The sequence below is a fragment of the Protopterus annectens genome, chromosome 6.part0 (genome assembly GCF_019279795.1).
Source record: "Protopterus annectens isolate FY-2018-M chromosome 6.part0, PAN1.0, whole genome shotgun sequence".
NCBI classification, from domain to species: domain Eukaryota; kingdom Metazoa; phylum Chordata; order Ceratodontiformes; family Protopteridae; genus Protopterus; species Protopterus annectens.
The window spans coordinates 1,807,310,309-1,807,329,697 of NC_056737.1; positions in this window are offsets into that span (position 1 = coordinate 1,807,310,309).

The window sequence follows — 19,389 nt, forward strand, 5'->3', positions numbered from 1 at the left end:
TTATGTGCTGACTGTATCTGAAGTACATCCTGCATGTGTAATAATTTTGTGCTGACTGTATCTGAAGTACATCCTGCATGTGTAATAATTATGTGCTGACTGTATCTGAAGTACATCCTGCATGTATAATAATGTGCTGACTGTATCTGAAGTACATCCTGCATGTGTAATAATTATGTGCTGACTGTATCTGAAGTACACCCTGCATGTGTAATAATTACTTGCTTACTGTATCTGAAGTACACCCTGCATGTGTAATAATTACGTGCTTACTGTATCTGAAGTACACCCTGCATGTGTAATAATTACGTGCTTACTGTATCTGAAGTACACCCTGTATGTGTAATAATTACGTGCTTACTGTATCTGAAGTACACCCTGTATGTGTAATAATTACGTGCTGACTCTCATTGATACAATGGCAGTCAGAAGAAAACAGACTCTTTTTTGATCGAATTCACTGATCACTGGGGCTGAGGTTCAACAACGTTTTATACCTTACCTGTGGCTGCAGCTATATGTGTAGATGCACACAAGACTGTTAAAGGCTTTTTTTGTGCCTAATTTAAATGGAGCAGCAAAAGAAACACATTCTTTCAAAGGGTACAAAGACCAGGTAAGTCAATGAAACAATATGCATTTGCATTGGTTGCCCTCAGGATTTCTTGGGATTTTCCTGATCACATACTTAAGAGACCAACTGGATGAGAATGCAAATAGTGTTTGCATCTGGGAATGTTTGCTTTTCAAACTTGAACGCGCAATGGAAAAAGAATTATTATCGCAACCCAAAGTGAAACTGCAGTTTCTAACTCAAGGCAAGCAACGTTAAAGAAGTTCTTATAGAGACAATACCAAATATTATTTCCCACAGTCAAGGACATCACAGATTGACACAGAAATCAAATTTCTCTTACACGCTTACAAGATTAGATGATGCAGAGACTGCAATATCTTTGGGAAAGTAATGGCATCCTTGTGGCTCTTCAACTCACTTTGCAAATAATCCTAAGTGCACTACTAAAGCAGCTATATGATGACAGTATAATAAAACTGGAAGTTTTCTTTGAATTTGTAGAAGTACTGCATGCACAGACAACATGACAGAAATCACTACTCCCACATTTCTGTATAGTTTTAAAAGTGTGCTACTGATAAAGAAATCGTCTGCACTGTTGCTCTATATACTGTGAGTGGTCCAGCAGTTACTAATGAGCTATTTGATAATGCATTATCAGTTTCCACACTTGAAGACGTGTGCAATAAAAATTCAAAAATAATGATTAGACCAACCCTAGAATTTAGTTAATGATGTAGCCAAGAATCCCAGTACATTTGCTGGGATGCCTTAAATGTTTTTCATGGCATGAACTGTAATCAAGTTGCCTTTTTATATTGTTCAGTATGATACACCAGTCCTAGGCATGGGTCTTTTCACAGTTCCACAACTGGAGATGACATATGATAGCATTTCACTACTTCTGCCTGTGGTCTGAGGTACAACAAATAAGAATCCCCGACTGGATATTGTAGAACCACCATGGAAAATGCACTGGAGACTGCTTAGTGAATGTAGGCACACTCTGTATTTTTTTCTGCCCCTAGTAATAGTAGGCAAGGAAGTAAGTCACCCAGGTTTATGTTTATGGTCCCTTCCCCCTTCTACATTCAGGTTACTCAGCTGAGTATATGTACGTGTGTGTGTGTGTGTGTGTGTGTGTGTGTGTGTGTGTGTGTGTGTGTGTGTGTGTGTGTGTGTGTGTGTGTGTGTGTGTGTGTGCGTGTGTGTGAGTGTGTGAGAGCCCATATATATATATATATATATATATATATATATATATATATATATGTATATATATATATATATATATATATATATATATATATATATATATATATGGGGCATGACATTAGTTGACACACTTTAATCAACAGTCTCCGGGTTTGGGGAATATGCCCATTCCTCAGGGATAGTGGAACTTCTGAGTTACAATACATAATTAGCAGGGAGTATGGGAAGTTCAGAAGGGCTTCCCCCCTGCAAACAATATTGTTTTTTTCTTTTTTATTTTATATTTTGCATATGAGAATATTTTCCTGACATATGCTCTGTGGATTGTCAATATTTGTGTTATCGAAGTTTTGTTGTTGACATCATTAAAGTCAACATTTGGGTGTGTTGATTATAGATGCTACACATACACACACACACACACACACACACACACACATATATATATATATATATATATATATATATATATATATATATATATATATATATATATCAACAGATATAATATTTGAAGTATCTATATGACTGACTTAAGTAGAAAAGTGAAGGTAGAGTGGAAGCCTTCACTTATAGTAACTGTTTGGATGAGCAGTGCCAATCCCTAATAAGAAAATTTCTTATCTTTGATTTGAAGGATGTTATGTTGGGATCAAGTCTAATGTCTGATGGCAGGGGGTTCCAAATTTTGACTATAGTAACACCAAGTAAAGAGAGCCTCTGAGAGCCATTGTTGGAGTGTCAGTACCCCAGATAGTCTTACCTGACTCAGACACCTGATCATTACCTACTTGTGCTGCTTCATATTCAAATTTATTTATGGTACTGGAGCCCAAACACTATTTGCCATAAAGCAGATATAATTAATATGCAAATATGCCAAGAGCTCTGCAGAGAATGCAGACAAACCACAGACAAAATGAATCATAAAGAATCATTGGCCAATGAAAAGATTTGCTTTACCTATTATTGTAACTACTGATGTTTGTGTCTCCAGTATCAATGCAATTCTTGCACAACTGCATGGTGATGCTGACAAAACTACAGCGTTTGCTTCAGTCAGGTCTCTCATACTTTGAAAGGAAGTACTTAACCACTGAAAAAAGCTCTCTTGTATAATTGGTTTACTGCACAATGCTCTTCGTACTTACGTGGATGAAAATACAAACTCTGCACTGAGAACAAGCCTCTGACAATGCTGCTCAAAATCAAAGATCTTGGGAGAACAGATATGAGAACTGCCAAAAGGGTCTGCTAGACTTTTATCTCCTAATTGTAACATAAATTGACAATGTGACTGCATACTGTCTGTAAATCCTCTCAAGTCCAAGTCCTTGATTACCATCAGTAACCAGATGTTGAAGTAGCAACTCTGCTGATGGTTAAACTCTCTGCTGTTACCAGTGAACAGCTCAAGCCTTTGTGCAAAATTTGTTCTGCACTGCAAGACATGAGAGCTTATATGAGAAAAGGATGGTATTGTACTGAAAAAGGACTTGATCCTACAATCATGTCTTACTTCCTGATCCAGACTGAATTGCCTAAGATGGATTCCTTCCCCATGATATACTCCTGAATAAGAGAGATGCATTCTGTATCACATGCACCTGGCTAAGATGGATGCATCCTTCATGGTATTCACCTTGCTAAGATGGATGCATTTTCCATTGCATGCACATGACTAAGATGGGCACATTCTCCATTGCATATATATATGACTAAGATGAATTCATTCCCCACAGTATGCACCTGTCTAAGATGGGATGCATTCTGTATCATATGCATCTAGCTAAGATGGATGCATTCTCCAATGCATGCACCTGGTTAAGATGGATGCAGTCTTAATGGCATGCACCTGGCTAAGATAATGTATTCTCCATTTCATGAACCAGGCTAAGATGGATGCATTCTCCATGGTATGCACCATGCTATTATTGTTCTAGGAGACTTGTAACCAAAACTCATCCAGTGTCATTCTCATCAGGGTATCGTAAGATTCAAACTGAGGAAGAGGCAACTTTATTGGTGAACATGGCTGGATTCTCAGGTAGAAGTTACCATACAATCATACACCACTTATTCTCAATGCATGACAAAAAAAACACTATCACTATTCTGCCTCCTTTGCATCCAGTAGCTTTTCTGAACTGATGCATAGAAAAAGCTTATTACTGTCACGATGAGAACCACCTCACTTTCTCTCTCTTTGTCAACCACCAAGGACAGTTATTTGATTTGATGCTCACTGACTATGTCCAGAGGTTGCAATCACTTTTTGAAGTGACGTCAGCTACAGGTATTAAGTTTCTGTCTATTGTTTTAGTTGTGCAGGAAATCCTTTAGAACTGGTAGCTAGCAATATAATCTTTTTGTCTCAAACTGAATTTTTGAAGCATTAGTAGCTGACAAGGGCATTAAATACTGCCACAGTTCTATCAACTACCCACAGAGCAACAGAGAAAATCAAGATGTGGACCTGGGTTGACAAGCATTATTTACAAACTGGTAATATTGAAGGAAAACCATGGAAGCCTTTGTCACTGATTTCTTACTTACTTATACATATGTGCATGCACGCATCCACTCTCACACACACATACACACACACACACACACACACACACACACACACACACACACACACACACACACACACACACACACACACACACACATGCACACACACACACACACACACACACACACACACACACACACGTGCACACAGACACACACACACACGCATGCACAAACACACACACACACACACACACACACACACACACACACACACACAAACATAACCTGACAAATGCATTGAGAATTGAGATTCTGCACTGATGTCCTGTGAATGTTGAAAGAAATATGAGAGAGTTGTCTTCAAATACGTGTTCTGAGTGTGGAATTAATTTGAGACAGACTATTTAGAAAAAGTCAAGAAAAGGCCAAAGTTTATACAGTTCAGTGTTGTGATATAAAACATCCAACCTTTCTTTTTAGAATTTTAGTTGATACAAAAAAAACAAAGAATCACTATGAAGTAAGTCCAATTTCAGCCTAAATCATTTCTCAGACAGCATCTGCAAACTGTCTTCTGTCTGATGGCAGGGTTCAGCTTTTGCTAGTCTTGTAAACACAAACTAGCCTGCTGCACTGATGTTTGTATGCCGTCTTTCCCTGCTGTGCGTCTTCTGATTTTCACTCCTCAAAGATGGAGGTTTAGTCAAGCACCTGTAAGGTCACAGGTCAATATAATGTGGGTAGGATAGCTAAAATGTTTTGCTAAGTACTGAAATAGTTCATTTATTAATATATGTTCAGTTGTTGTTATATTTCTGAGATTCTATAGTATAAAAAGAAAGGAAAATATGAGGTGTATTGTAATGCTGTACCAGTAGTAGATGCTAACAGCAAGTTAGAGGAACAACGTTGCAGAAAATGGTAAGTTATGTACTTACCATAACAATGGATCCTTTTATTCCTGTCTGCTTAGTATGACTTTTGGATCCCCAAGCCACTCGTTGGAGCTGATCCAGCAAAATTAGTGCTCCAGCCTCAAGCCCCTTAAGAATTCATTACCCATTATGCCCTATTCAGTAAGATTACCTCATACTGAGTTTGGTGTCAAATGGAAAGAGGAACCATGCAGAGATGATTCAAAGTTAAAACATTCATCAGGTCTCACAAATGACAAATTTGGAAGGTGGACAGAGGGAAGGGTTGTTATATCAGATGGACAGGAAGGAAATGATCTAGTATTATGGTAATTACGTAACTACCATATTCCGTTCATTCTGTCTGCCCAATCTGGCTTTTGGGTTAGAATCCCAAGTTACATCAAACATTTGCATGACATCATGAAAGGAGATCCGGTCTGAAGGAACCCTTAGTCCTAGATATAGCATCTAGTTGCAGTGTCCATGGAGCTGCTGCACAAATTTCATCAGTTGAGGAGTTCCTTAAGAAATGGTAACAGACCTATTTTAATAAGCCTTTGGCTTCCAAGATAATGGGCAATGATAGAGTGAATACACATAAGAAATGCAGTCTAAAAGCCACCTGGAAAGAACGACTTTGGACACACAGGAACTCAGGCTGTTAGCTGCAGAGAAGACAACAAGTTGTGTTTTTTCCTGAATGACTTTTTTTCTGTGAAGATAGACCCTTAGTTGCCTATGAATGTGCAAAGTATGCAGGATATATTTACCCTTGTTGGCATAATTTGGGGAAAAAATGACTGACAAGTGAATTGATTGGTTTATGTTCACCTTGGAAGCCACTTTGGGAAGAAAGGAGGGAATTGTTAAAGGCAGAGCCTGTAGTTCCAAAACTCTTCTGTATGAATTGATAGCTACCAGAAACAATGCCTTCCATGAAATAAACTTCAGCTGCACTGTAGATGCCAGTTCAAATGGAAGATTTGTCAAGGGCTCTAATACAAAGTTGAGGAGCCATGAAGGGACTAGCTGTCTAATTGCAGGCCAAAGAAGAAAGACTGACTTCAGGAATGCTTTGTAAAGTTTGTGAGAAGCCAGTGAGACACTAACTGACCAAAATGAAAGTTAGAAAGGTTGCTAACTGAACCTTTATAGCGGAAAAGCTGGAACCTATATTAGACAAGTTAGCCAAGAAATGAAGGGCACCTGGAATGGGATCAGAAAAAAGGTCAGTGTCTTGGGTAGATGCACAGGTTTATTTATTTTGTTTGTTGACTGGGTAGGTCAGCTCATCTAAGGACCTTTTTCACTCATGACCCAGACCCATAAGTGCAAGAAAACAGAGCTTTAAAATGTTACAGTAACAGCTCTATAATGGCTTAGAATATAATTTCAATACTACGAGCAGCAGAACAGCAAACAAGGAAGAGAAAAGTAACCTACATTATAGTGTAAATTAAGGAACAGAAAACAGCAGAGAAGTTAAAATAAGAAAAAAAGTAGTAGTACAATAGTGAGGAAATCATTCTAAGTTCTACAACATATAAAAAAAGATATGGCATCTAGGTCCAAGGAAGTCATTGTTCCGCTGTATTTGGCATTCATTAAACCTATCATTGAATGCAATGCCTCTTTTGGTATGTACCTAACTAGGCACATCCAACAATTAGAACATCCACAGAGATTCTTCACTAAAAGAATACAGGGCCTAAGTAGCATGTCCTATACAGACCACCTCAAGGCCCTATCCCTGTATGCTGTCTCCTACAGACTGTTGAGGGGAGATCTATGCCTGGCATACAAGTCATTGTCAGATCACACCCAGATGGACCTCCTGCATATCCACAAAACAAAACAGCACCAGAACTACCTGCTCTAAAGACCTAAACCTTGACTGTGATATAAATAGAACCTGCTGGATAAACAAGTATGTATCCCAGAGACTACCCCTTTTCTGGAACAGACTTTCCATCCATGTGAAGCAGAGTGCCTCCCTAACCCAATTCAAGTGTAACTTGGACATTTGTTTGGGGAGCAAAAAATGTATCCCTAATTTTGCACCTATGTCTCTAATAGATACAGGCAGCCTGTAAATGGTTCATCTTCCAGGCCCCTGTTATCACTTATCAAGGGTACCAAAACTTGTCAGAAATTTGGGATGCGTGGCTGGCTTAAAAAGGCCCCTGTGGTCATTAGCCTAGTAACACCTATGACCCTCTGAACCTATAAAGTGGTGAGTGTTAAGTGGAAATGGAGTGGGCTTATGCACCTCTAGTGAGGGTGTTTGCACTGCATCTAAAACATTAGAGCTTATACAGTGCTTCAGCTCTGGAAATTGGCTATACCATCAGTCATTATTGCATAAAAGTCTCCATGCTTCATGTGCTTGGTATCCCTGACTTATACTGTAGTGGACAGAGCAAGAGAAGCAAATGTCCCATTCAGCTATGTTTTTTTTACTGGCTTTTTAATGGCAGGCTAGGACCCTGTGTGCAACTCTCCCTGGATTCCTTGCTGCCTATTGTAGTAGATAGGGCAGGCAAAGCAGATTTCTTATTATGCATTTCTTTACTTGCTCTTTAATGACAGGCTAGGACCCGATATGCAACTCTCCATGGATTCCTCGCTGCCTCTTAAGGTAAGTTGTGCAGGAATGCAACCCTTCCACTGGAGTGGAGGGGGAGGAAGATCTGTGAGTGATGATAATAATGATGTATTTCTACTTCCCACTGTACACCTTGTGGGTGGAATCCTTCTGAAAGGCCAGACAGCATCCTAATGACATCAGAGGAAAGAGATGGATTACTGGCCATCATTTGAATTGGAGAAACCAAGCTGTAAGTCTGAGGTTGTCAAGATCCAGATTAGGCTTCCTGGATGGGTGGGAAAGAAGATCCTGTTTGGGATTTGGAATTCAGGGGGGTCCTTGTTATGAGACTTGAGAAGGAAAAAGCAGATTTCCCTGGGCCAAATGGGGGCAATAAGGATTATGGACACTTCAAACCTAATAGCTTTCTGTAAAAAAAAAACAAAAAACAAAAAAAAAAAAAAATGGGAGTCAGGGATACTGGGTGGGGGTGCAGGGTCATTGTTTGACCAGAGTATCTTTCGAGTACTGACCCTCTGGATGGATCATGGCAAAAAACTTGCTGAAAACAGCAATGCCGAGCACCACCCACTTACATAATGAAGAAGCCAGCACATGATATGTAGTATATCAAACACCATAAACCGCCTAACTTAATAACTTATTTTTGTTCTTTATTTAATAAAATGATTAAGTTAGGGAATTTATTTAGCCCTGGACTGAATGATCATCTCTAAATAATTGGAAGGAGATGTGTTATACTTTTTAGCTACTTAATGTCATGATTTTATTTCACAGTAATTCATATTGGTTCTTACAAAAAGTAATTTCTCAATATATGTAATAGATATATATTATTAGGGATCTTTCACTTATACAATTATATGTATAGGCATGGTGTGTGATATACTACATATTGTGTGATTTTGAATTTGATTATTCATGTTTCTCATGGTGTGTTTTTATATCATCTTATAGCATCTACATTTTTTTGCTATATAATAACAACGTTTTAATAAGAGGGTAGATGTTACTGATGATGGTATGACCTACGCCAAAACTGATTTAGCTACCTGTTGAACTTGTCTGTTCTTGGGGAGTTAACAAAGGACTGAACATATACTTTCTGGCTTCTTCATTATGTCAGTAGATGGTGCTGAGCATTGTTGTTTTTAGTTTCACTTTTTTTACTCGGGCACATTCAGCATGTTGTTTATCTGTATTGATTTTGGAATTGTCCTTGCTGTACTTGGTGTTGGATGAGAAAGCAAACAAACATCTGAAAATTTACTGAGCTACCATCGGATTGAGAGATCCCTCACAAGGCATTAGGATAGATCTGCTTAACCTGTCTGCAATACAAATGATAGACCCAGGAATGTGCATTGTGATTAGAAAGTGATGCAAAACTAACATTCATTGCCACAGTTTCATCGGTTCCTGGCACAGGGGATATGACCTGGTTCCCCCTTGCTTACTGATGTACCAAACAATGTTATATTCTTCCTTTGGATAAAAATCAGTCTCAGAGGAAGGTGGTTTTGAAGGTTCTGCAATACTAGGAGGCCTGCCTTCATCTCAGGGAAATTGATGTGAAAGTTGGCCACTTCTTGACTTCATAGTCCTTGGACAATCCTCCCCTTGTAATACCACCTTTCCAAGGAGGAGGAGAAAGAGTCTGTAGTGACCACCACTGCTGGTGGTTGTGAAACACACTGACTCCTGGAATGTATGAAGGGGGAATCTATCCAGCATAACTGTTGCTTGCAAAGATTGGTTATGATGATTGAGGTGGACAGGGGATGGTAAAGCTGAGGCCACCATTCCTTTAGCATATATGAGGCCGTTAGTCTCAGTAACGTGAGGATCAGAACAGCTGTGGGAGAGATGTCAAGAAGAAGGGCTTGGATGGCTTTTGTCAACACTTATCTTCGTTCCAAATTATTATTAATCTAGTGGTGTCCTTGATGACATCTAATGAATTGAATCATTTGTGTGGGTTGAAGAACTGATTTCTGGTAGTTTATGGAAATGCCTAAGAATAGGCACAGCTGTAGTAAATATTCTCTGGCTTAGACTAATGATTCCATTATTGGGGCAGCTAGGAGTCAGTCTTGTTGACAGGGAAACACTCTAATAGCCAGGAGTCATAGTTGAGCCATTATAACTGCCAAGCATTTAGTAAACATCTGCGGAGCTGTGGTGTGACCAAGGGACAGGGATTAGAACTGAAACGGACTGTCTTCTAAATGGAAGCTTAGAAATCTCCAAAATGCTTTGGCTATTTAGAAGTGGAGGTAGGTATCTTGGAGATTGGCAAAGCGTATCCAGTCATTTATCTGGGGGCAAGGTAAAATTGACTGCACTGGGACCATCCTTAAGTGTGCCTTCTTCTTCAAGTAATCATTCAGGTGACTGAAATCCAAAATTGGTCTAAGTTCTTTAATTTTCTTCATAACCAAAAAGAACCTGGAGAAGAATCCTGTCCATATCTGGTCTTGGATGGCTTTTTTCTGAATCAGAGATAAAATCTCTCTTGTTGCCACCTCTAACTGATAGGACAGAACATCTGGGAATGGTAGCTTTAATTCTGGGCATGCATGGGAAAATGGAATTGATAGCTTCTAGATATTATCTTTCTTATCCATTTGTCCTGTGTGATGCCCATCCATGCAAGACAGTAGAGGAATAAATGATGCCTGACTGCCCCAAAGGGGAGCAGTTGGACAGCCCTTTAGGTATGGTAGAGTTGCCTGTCAGAAAAAGGTCCATGGTATCCCTGGTTCTGTGGATCTACTCAGCTTCTGGGCTTATCTCCATTAAAGGGGCCACCTCACCTTGGCCACCTCTGTCAGAAGTTGAGTCAAATTGCTGATGCTTGGATTTCTTAAACCAGAGTGATATTGAACCCTTTTGGTTCCTGTTGTAAGATCTTTGCAGAATTTTAAACTTCACTCCAAAGGCAGAAAACATCTTGCCATCCTGCTCACACCTCTATATCCTCTCTTTTACAGTGGGACCAGACAAGGATGAATAATTATAAGGGGCATTTGTGAAGGATGCCTTAAAAGTGTCTGCAAAATTAGATAGGCATAGCCATGCTTGACTTCTCATTACAATGCCTATTTCACCAGTCCTAGCCACTCCTTTGAGTGCATTATGCAGGAACAGCATGAAGGGGCTGGTTTTATTAATTATCATACTCAAGGATATCTCTTGTTGTTTCCTAGAGTTCAATGTTGAGGGGGTCTTGTCAGACTGGTCTGTACTCGTGGTGCCAAATCCCTTTGAAAATGATTCATGTGTGTGGTGTAGTTCAGGGTCTGTCCTTAAACATACATTCCTTATTGGGTTGGTGAACAGTGGCTTTATCTTTGGTCTACTCCTTTTTTGTTGTCACTGCCACAGTGACAGAATCTACAAGAGAACTCTTGGCCCAATGCTGTCTGTCATTGGACAGCATGAGAATTTTGTCCAGCTTCTGAGGGACTGATTCACAAGTGTCAGGCTCCTGTCATGATGTCCTAACTGCTAGATCAGTTTGTCTGCCAGAGAGACCACCCAGGAAGTAAAGGGCACTGAAATATAGGCCTCAAGGAAAACCTCCTCATCCTGAAAGAGGGTTTGTGGGCCAGGATCCCCTCTGTCAAATAAGGTCAATGATTTTGTCAAAAGTGGTGTCTTCTGGAAGGGACTATGGGAACTCTCTCTATCTTACAAGCTGGTATCAGAAGTGATTGACTCCAAAGGGGAGAAGATGTGCTGCCTTTTACATGTCCTCTTTCTTGGAATATCAAAGCTCCTCAGAGGACTTTTTCTGCTGTGCAGCAGTAGCTTTGAGGCCTGACTGTTGGCTCTGACCCATGGATACAGGTTGGGGTAAGATGTGCAAGAGTGTGAGTTGCAGTAAGGAACCAACCCCACAGAAGCCTGTATCTTCTCTCAAAGGAGAAGAAATGCTCATCCTCATAATCTGAAACCTCATGTCACTCTCTAGCACATCAAAAGAGATTACTTATGTAACCGGTTCCATAAATCCCAGAAGAGAAACAGGTAGTACAAAAGAAGATGGGATCTCAGAAACAGAGAGGGTGGATGGTTTGAAGGAGAGAATAGGCATCAAAACACAAAGGCTGAAGTCTGAGATATCAATGATGGGGCCGTGTGAAACAACTCCATGAAATTGCAGGAGATGCAGCTTTGAGTCGACTTCTCTGAGAAATCCCTGACTCTGAAAACATCAGAGTTAAGTATGTCAGATCATATTATGTCAGATCATATCAAATTCCAAATGAGGTACCATTTTCAGCACCAAAGGAAAAGACCTCAGGTTCAAAGTTGGCTCTGAAGTCACCTGTACCGAAACCCTGACCAAGGAAGGAGCTAGTAAAGGGATGCTGGGCCAGCCCTATACACCTTCAAAGCCAAGTGGGATGGGAGGACTCTCATCTCATTCCGCATCTTGAGAAAGACCCTCATCATATGATCCAAATCTGCTTTGGATGTGCTCTTATAAGACCTGGAGGATTAAAGTGATGAGATGAAAGATGGTAGAGACAGAATCCAGGATAACACTCTGTATGAAGATGTTGTGCTTGAAAGCCTCATTGTTGACCTGTCCAATGTAAGTATCAGCTCTGACAGCTATGGTGCTGATGGAAGAAAGTGAGTTGAAGTTGAAGTGGAAGCCAGCTCTGCTTTGGAGACCTTCAGAGCTGGAGACAGCTCCATTTCTTTGAGTCATTTTCTCCTTGAATCCGAGTCCTTTGACCAATGAGAATGTTTGTCAGAGGATTTCTTTGACTTATCTGCCTTGATGTCTAAGACCAGTAAGCCTTTAATTATCCATTTATTTTTAAAGTCCAGGAGGGGTCTGGGCCCAAATATCTGGGAGGGGAAGATGGCAAGAGTCAAGTGGGATAAGCTGATTCTTCCAGTAGAACAGGGTGGATTGGAATTACTCAATTTAAAGGGGTATTTTGGTGCTACACAGTTGAGACTCTTATGCATAGCACAAGCAGAAAACTATTGTTCAAAGTGGAAAGGGATGATAATGAAACATGGGGAAGCTCAAGAAACAAGGAAAGACTGGGATTTTTGGATGTAGGACTTTAAGGAAAATAATAATAATCATGCAGAATATTATATCCATAAAGTAGCAGAAAGTATTTTAAGAACTAAACCAACATGGGAATGTAAAAAGAAAATTCTGCCAATAGGGATGACTGCAATTAGGGAAACAGACAATAGGCAAGATGGAGACAGAATTTATTGGAGAAAACTGGCAAAGGAACCAAGTTATTGGAAGCAAATAACTAGAGAGGGAAAAATGATAGAATGGGAAGACGCCAATAATGTATTTGAACTACAGCTTAAAGCTTTCCTTCCCTATTAGGGATTGATATCAGAGTATAGGCAAAGAGAAAGAAATAGGGGGTCTTAAACAAAAGACCAGCACTGGTAGAGTTTTTAACAGAATCTAGAACAGAAGCTGACATTAAAAAAGGAATAATTAGTACAGCATATAAAATATTGCATGATAACTATAAGAATCGATCAGAGGAGGTTAGAAAGGATTGGGAAGAGAGACTGGATAAGCAATTCACAAAGAAACAATGGGAGGATATATGTATGTCTCCCAAATATGCAACAAAATCTAGAATATTTAGGATTTTTGCCTGGAAATGTTTATATAGATATTTTAATACCCCAAGTAGACTCCAGAGAAATTTTTCCTCAGGCAGACAGTATACTTTGGAAGTGTGAAGTGGAAAAAAGCGGTAATTGGGAACATATTTTCTCGGAGTGCAGTGAACTGGCAGACTTTAAGGATGTCAGAGATGCTGGGTGGGCAGATATGATTTAGAATCAGAATTGCATAGGCATGGTAAGGCCTTGATGTATCTAATTATGGTGGCTGCCAAAAAAGCAATTACTAGAAAATGGAACTCAAAATCTAAACAAACTATACTGGAAGTAGTGAATATAATAACAAAGATAAAACATCTGGAACTGAAATCTTTATAAAAGTGTAGGAGCAAACTACATAGAAAAAGTGGGAATTGAAATTGTAAGAGCAATACATACAAGGGAGGAATGAGGTCTAAAAGGCGGCAGGACTTAAATGAACTATGTAATGTTTGCATGAGAAAGATTGAGTAGATTGTAAGTGATATATAATGTTTATAAACAAAAAACGGAAGTAACCAGGCGACACAGAATAACTCCACCAACCAAGTATTTAACGCTTTCATCCACTAAATTTAATTTGTGAACTTCTTCAGAACAACATCCAAACATCCTACCCAGAACTTCTCAAATACTAACACACAGGAAATGACATCAAAAAACTAATTACTGAATGAAATTATTAAATTATATTATATATATACATTAAAAACCAGGAAATAAATCCATATAAATAATCAACTTATCTATAAAACAATTGAAAAACAATGGAACAATTATTAATTATATATATAAATGTGTGTACATATGTATACATATAAAATATATATAAAAAACCTACACTATTTACTAAATATAAAACTATAATAATGTGCATCTTATACCTTAAAACATCAATGTTCATATTAATATTCATCTGATGTGAATGTTTACCTATTAGACAAAAAACATTTCAAATTAATAGATTCATTGAGTCCTGGTAACCTATCTGCAGCTAAACACAGCTGCCACAATGTTTCTTTGCATTCCAAAACATTGTTCACATCCCCTCCTATAGGCACCTCATTGATTTTTTCTAATACAGAAAATTCAAATTTCTTAAAATTTAAACATCTAACAGCATGTTTAGCCAAAGAATTTTGCATATCTTTATTTTTGATAGCTAAATTGTGCTCATAAATCCTACGCTTCAACGTATGAACATTGATGTTTTAAGGTATAAGATGCACATTATTATAGTTTTATATTTAGTAAATAGTGTATGTTTTTTATATATATTTTATATGTATACATATGTACACACATTTATATATATAATTAATAATTGTTCCATTGTTTTTCAATTGTTTTATAGAGAAGTTGATTATTTATATTGATTTATTTCCTGATTTTTAATGTATATATAATATAATTTAATAATTTCATTCAGTAATTAGTTTTTTGATGTCATTTCCTGTGTGTTAGTATTTATGGAGTTCCGAGTAGGATGTTTGGATGTTGTTCTGAAGAAGTTCACAAATTAAATTTAGTGGATGAAACCGCTAAATACTTGGTTGGTGGAGTTATTCTGTGTCGCCTGGTTACTTCCGTTTTTTGTTTTTATATTACCTCAATTTAAAGTTTGTTTTCTTGATATATAATGTTTGCAACTGGGAATGTGTCAGTATGGTTTGTGATGTAAAATGCTTGCAACTAAGATTGTGTCTGTGTGGTTTGTTTTCATTTATATAAATGTATGATTGCCTATGTAGTAAGTGATGGTTTAATAAGGATGTTTCTTGTTTTAAAAAAGGCAGAAATTGAATAATTTATGTAATACTGCTTAGGTTATATGATATATAGCAATATATGTGAAGTATAATGTTTGTTATGTTAATATAGTTTGATTAATTTTCTATGAATATAAATTTGCCTATGTCACAAGTGATAATTCAATAAAGGTGTATGAAAAAAAAGATCATACATATCTAGAAACCAAAGTTAAATGTTCCACACCCAAGCACACTACACATAAATCATGAGTGTCTTGGGGTGGGATTTTATATCCATATTTTTTACATTTTTTTAGAACTCTTCTCTCTTTCTTTTTCTCTTTCTTTATTCATCTCAAAGATATAAAAGATAAACCAGCAACAACAACAACAACAAACTGAGCAAGAAATAAATGCAACCAGTACTAGAAACCAACACTATGCAAAATTAGACCTGCAACTCTGCAAAAGGGAAAAATGATATGTATACCTATACTGAAGGCTACAAAATTGTACATATATATATGTGTGTGTGTGTGTGTGTGTGTGTGTGTGTGTGTGTGTGTGTGTGTGTGTGTGTATATATATATATATATATATATATATATATATATATATATGTGTGTGTGTGTGTGTGTGTGTGTATATACATATATATATATATATATATATATATATATATATATATATATATATATATATATATATATGGGTCTACTTTCTTTCACTTAAAGCTTGAATTCACTCTGACCAAATCACTGTAAACTTATTTCACTGAAGTACTGGCACTGTGTATAGTACTATAAGGCAAGTAAAAGGTATATGCCTTTTTCCCCACTGTAGTGCCATTCTGGAGTTAGTATTTATAGTTATTGGGGGGTGTGGGGGGCACAGCCCCCCACATTTTGGGGTGTGGGGGTGTAGCCCCTCACTTAGTTTAGGTATATACTGTCTTCTGGAAAACATTTGTCATTGGTGTAAGTATGCATGTCTTTGGTTTAAAATGCATTGTTTTGAAGCTTTTGGTGAAATATAATATAAAACCAAACTAGGTGGGGGCACCCACTAACTGTATATACTAACTCCAGGATCGCACTACAGTGGGGAAAAGGGCATATACCTTTTACTTGCCTTACAGTACTCTACACAATGCCATTACTTCACTTCAGTGAAATGATTTTTCAGTAATTTGAGCTTTCAGCGACTTGGTCAGGGTGAATTCAAATTCAGTGAAATGAGCTTTCAATAAAACAAAGTAGACCCATGTTTATTTATTTATTTATTTATTTAATTTTTTTTAAGAGTAGTCATGGCCACTACAAAGTAGGCTGACACTGAGAAAGGAAAAGAACTAATTAGGAAATAGGGGGCTAAGACAAGTTATGCAATATTAAGGTAGTATAAAAATAATAAAAAAGTATTCTAGGTGAAGTATAAAATAAATTAGCAGGAAATTTCTAGGAGGAGCACTTAGATGTAGCCTAGGTGAAATTCGCATCTGTTTACAATAGCTGCAAATGAAATCTGAGGTAATCTTACTCACTAGGGCATGATGGGAAGATAATTCTTAAGGGGCTTGAGACTGAAGCAGTAGATTTGCTGGGTCAGATCTGACAAGTGAACCCAAAAGTCGGATCAGACAGACAGAATGAATGGGTCCGAAAGTAATCTAGAAATAAAGGAAGCTGTTAAATGTCCACTCTTTGTGTTGCTCTTCATTCTTGGCCTGTGCAACAAAAGAGAAACAGTGAAATAGATTTACAAGGACACGATTAACAGTCATGCAGTCAGAGCCTATGACAAGGTATGGCAAAAGATCAGTCCCAAACAGTATAAGATCAGAGGTTTTCCTAACATTGGGGAAGTGGTAAACAAATTCCAAATACAAAGTATAGCAGCATTTGCAAGGAAGTAGTCCTCTAGAAAATGGACTACCTCCAAAAGAGAAACACTGAGGAAACAGACCACTGATAATGAAATAAACATAACAGCAAAGAGAAATGGAAGGGATAAAAACAAGCACCTGTGTGTGTGGATAAGTAAAATAGTTAATGTCAACACCCCAACACTAAAGAGAGGATTTGGGGTAATTTAAACAATAGTTGTGAAGACATGACATTAGAAAAACAAACATCACTGACCACAGGAGTAGAGTCATACACAAAAACATATTTTAAATAGTTTCGATTTGCAAAAAAAAGAAGTTATGTACTCACCATAATGTTCCATGTGAGTTGTTCATCTCGCCTTCATTCTTAGAGATGAGTTTGGAGCCGATCCTCGGCTCTGAGTCGGCCTACTAAGCTCGAGGTCTTCAGACAGCTTGAGGCCAAGTCCCTATTCCATAACGCACCTTGAGTTACCTCAGATCGTGTTTGCTACGTATAATAATACCATGTGCCATTCTATCACTCTTTAGGAGAAAACCCACAGAAAGACTGAGCAACCAGAATACAACTAGTATCTTGGTCCACGAAAAACCCTGGAGGGGGTTGGGGGGTGGGAAGTAAGAATGAAGGTGAGATGAACAACTCACATGGAACATTATGGTGAGTACATAACTTATTTATGTGAAGTTCTTCTATCTCGCCGTTCATTCTTACAGATGGGTAGTGTCCCAAGCACCATGTTTCTTGAGTGGCTCACAGGAGTATGTTTTTTAGGACAGTAGAACCAAAGGAGGCCCTGTCCCTGGAGATCTTTTCAACTTTGTAATGAGTGATGAAGGTATGAGGTCTTGACCAAGTAGCTGCTGCACAAATGTGGTCTATAGGAAGCCTAGCATTAAAAGCAGAAGATGTGGGCACTGCTCTGGTAGAATGAGCTTTAATTTTGTGTTATATCGGTAAATTAGCAGCTGAATAAGTAAATGTGATACAATCAGATAACCATCTACACAGTGTTGTTTTTGCCACTGGCATACCTTTTCTGGAATCTGAAAAGGAAATGAAAAGTTGTTCTGATTTTCTGAACTCTTTTGTTCTATCCAGGTAAAATCTGAGCTGTCTATGAACATCAAGTTCGTGCAGCATATACTCTAAGTTGTTGGTGTGTTTGGGAAAGAACACTGGTAAATATATGATCTGGTTAAGGTTAACTTCAGTACAAACTTTGGGTACAAATGAAGGATTTGTTCGCAGGGACACTCTGTCAGCATGAAAAATCAAATAAGGAGGCTTTATGGACAAGGCCTGTAGCTCTGACACTCTACGGCAGAAGTGATGGCTACTAAAAAGATAGTCTTCCATGACAAGTATTTAAAATCACATGAGAAATCTGGTTCAAAAGGTGAGAGAATAATGTGTGAAAGCCTAACATTTAGATTCCATGGGGTATAAGGGGATCTCACAGGTGGTCTGAGATGAAAGGTCCCTTTGAGAAAGGCTTTGGATAGCTTGTGAGACATTATGTTTAATACTTTAAAGTCAAAGTGAAAATTAGAGATGCAGGCAAGTTGTACCCGAACTGTTGCTGCTGCAGCTCCTTTATTGAAAAGCATAGTCAAAAACTCTAATATGGAGGAAATAGGGGCTTGGTAAGAATCAATGTCATTTTGATAACCCCATATAGAAAATCTTCTCCATTGGCTAAGGTATACCTTCCTAGTAAAGGACTTATGAGAAGATATCAATATATGCTGCATTTCATTTGAGAGGTTATGGAACCTGGCTATGTTGGGAATTGCCGCAGCCAAGCTGTCAATTTCAGGGACTGAAGAGAGGAATGAAGAGCCCCCGACGAATGCGTCAGAAGATCTGGAACTGGGTCCAGAATCCAAGGCTTTTCCAAGTGATGAAGTCGAAGGAAGGGGAACCAAATCTGACAAGACCAATGACGGGCTATTAGAATGATGGTCCTTCTCAGGGCTTTTGCTTTCTGCAATACTTTGGGTATCAAGGGAATTGGTGGAAATGCATAGACGAGACCTGGAGGCCAATCATGTACTAGAGCTTCCCTTGAGGCTTCTCCTGGAGGGGGAATCATGGCAAAGTAGCTTCTGCATTTTGTGTTCATGTGGTTGGCAAAAAGGTTGCAGCAAGGCTGGCCCCACCTGCGGAAAATTCTCTCCGCTATTTCTTTGTTGAGGGACCACTCCTGAGGCAACAAATTGCCCTGCTCAGTTTGTCTGCTATC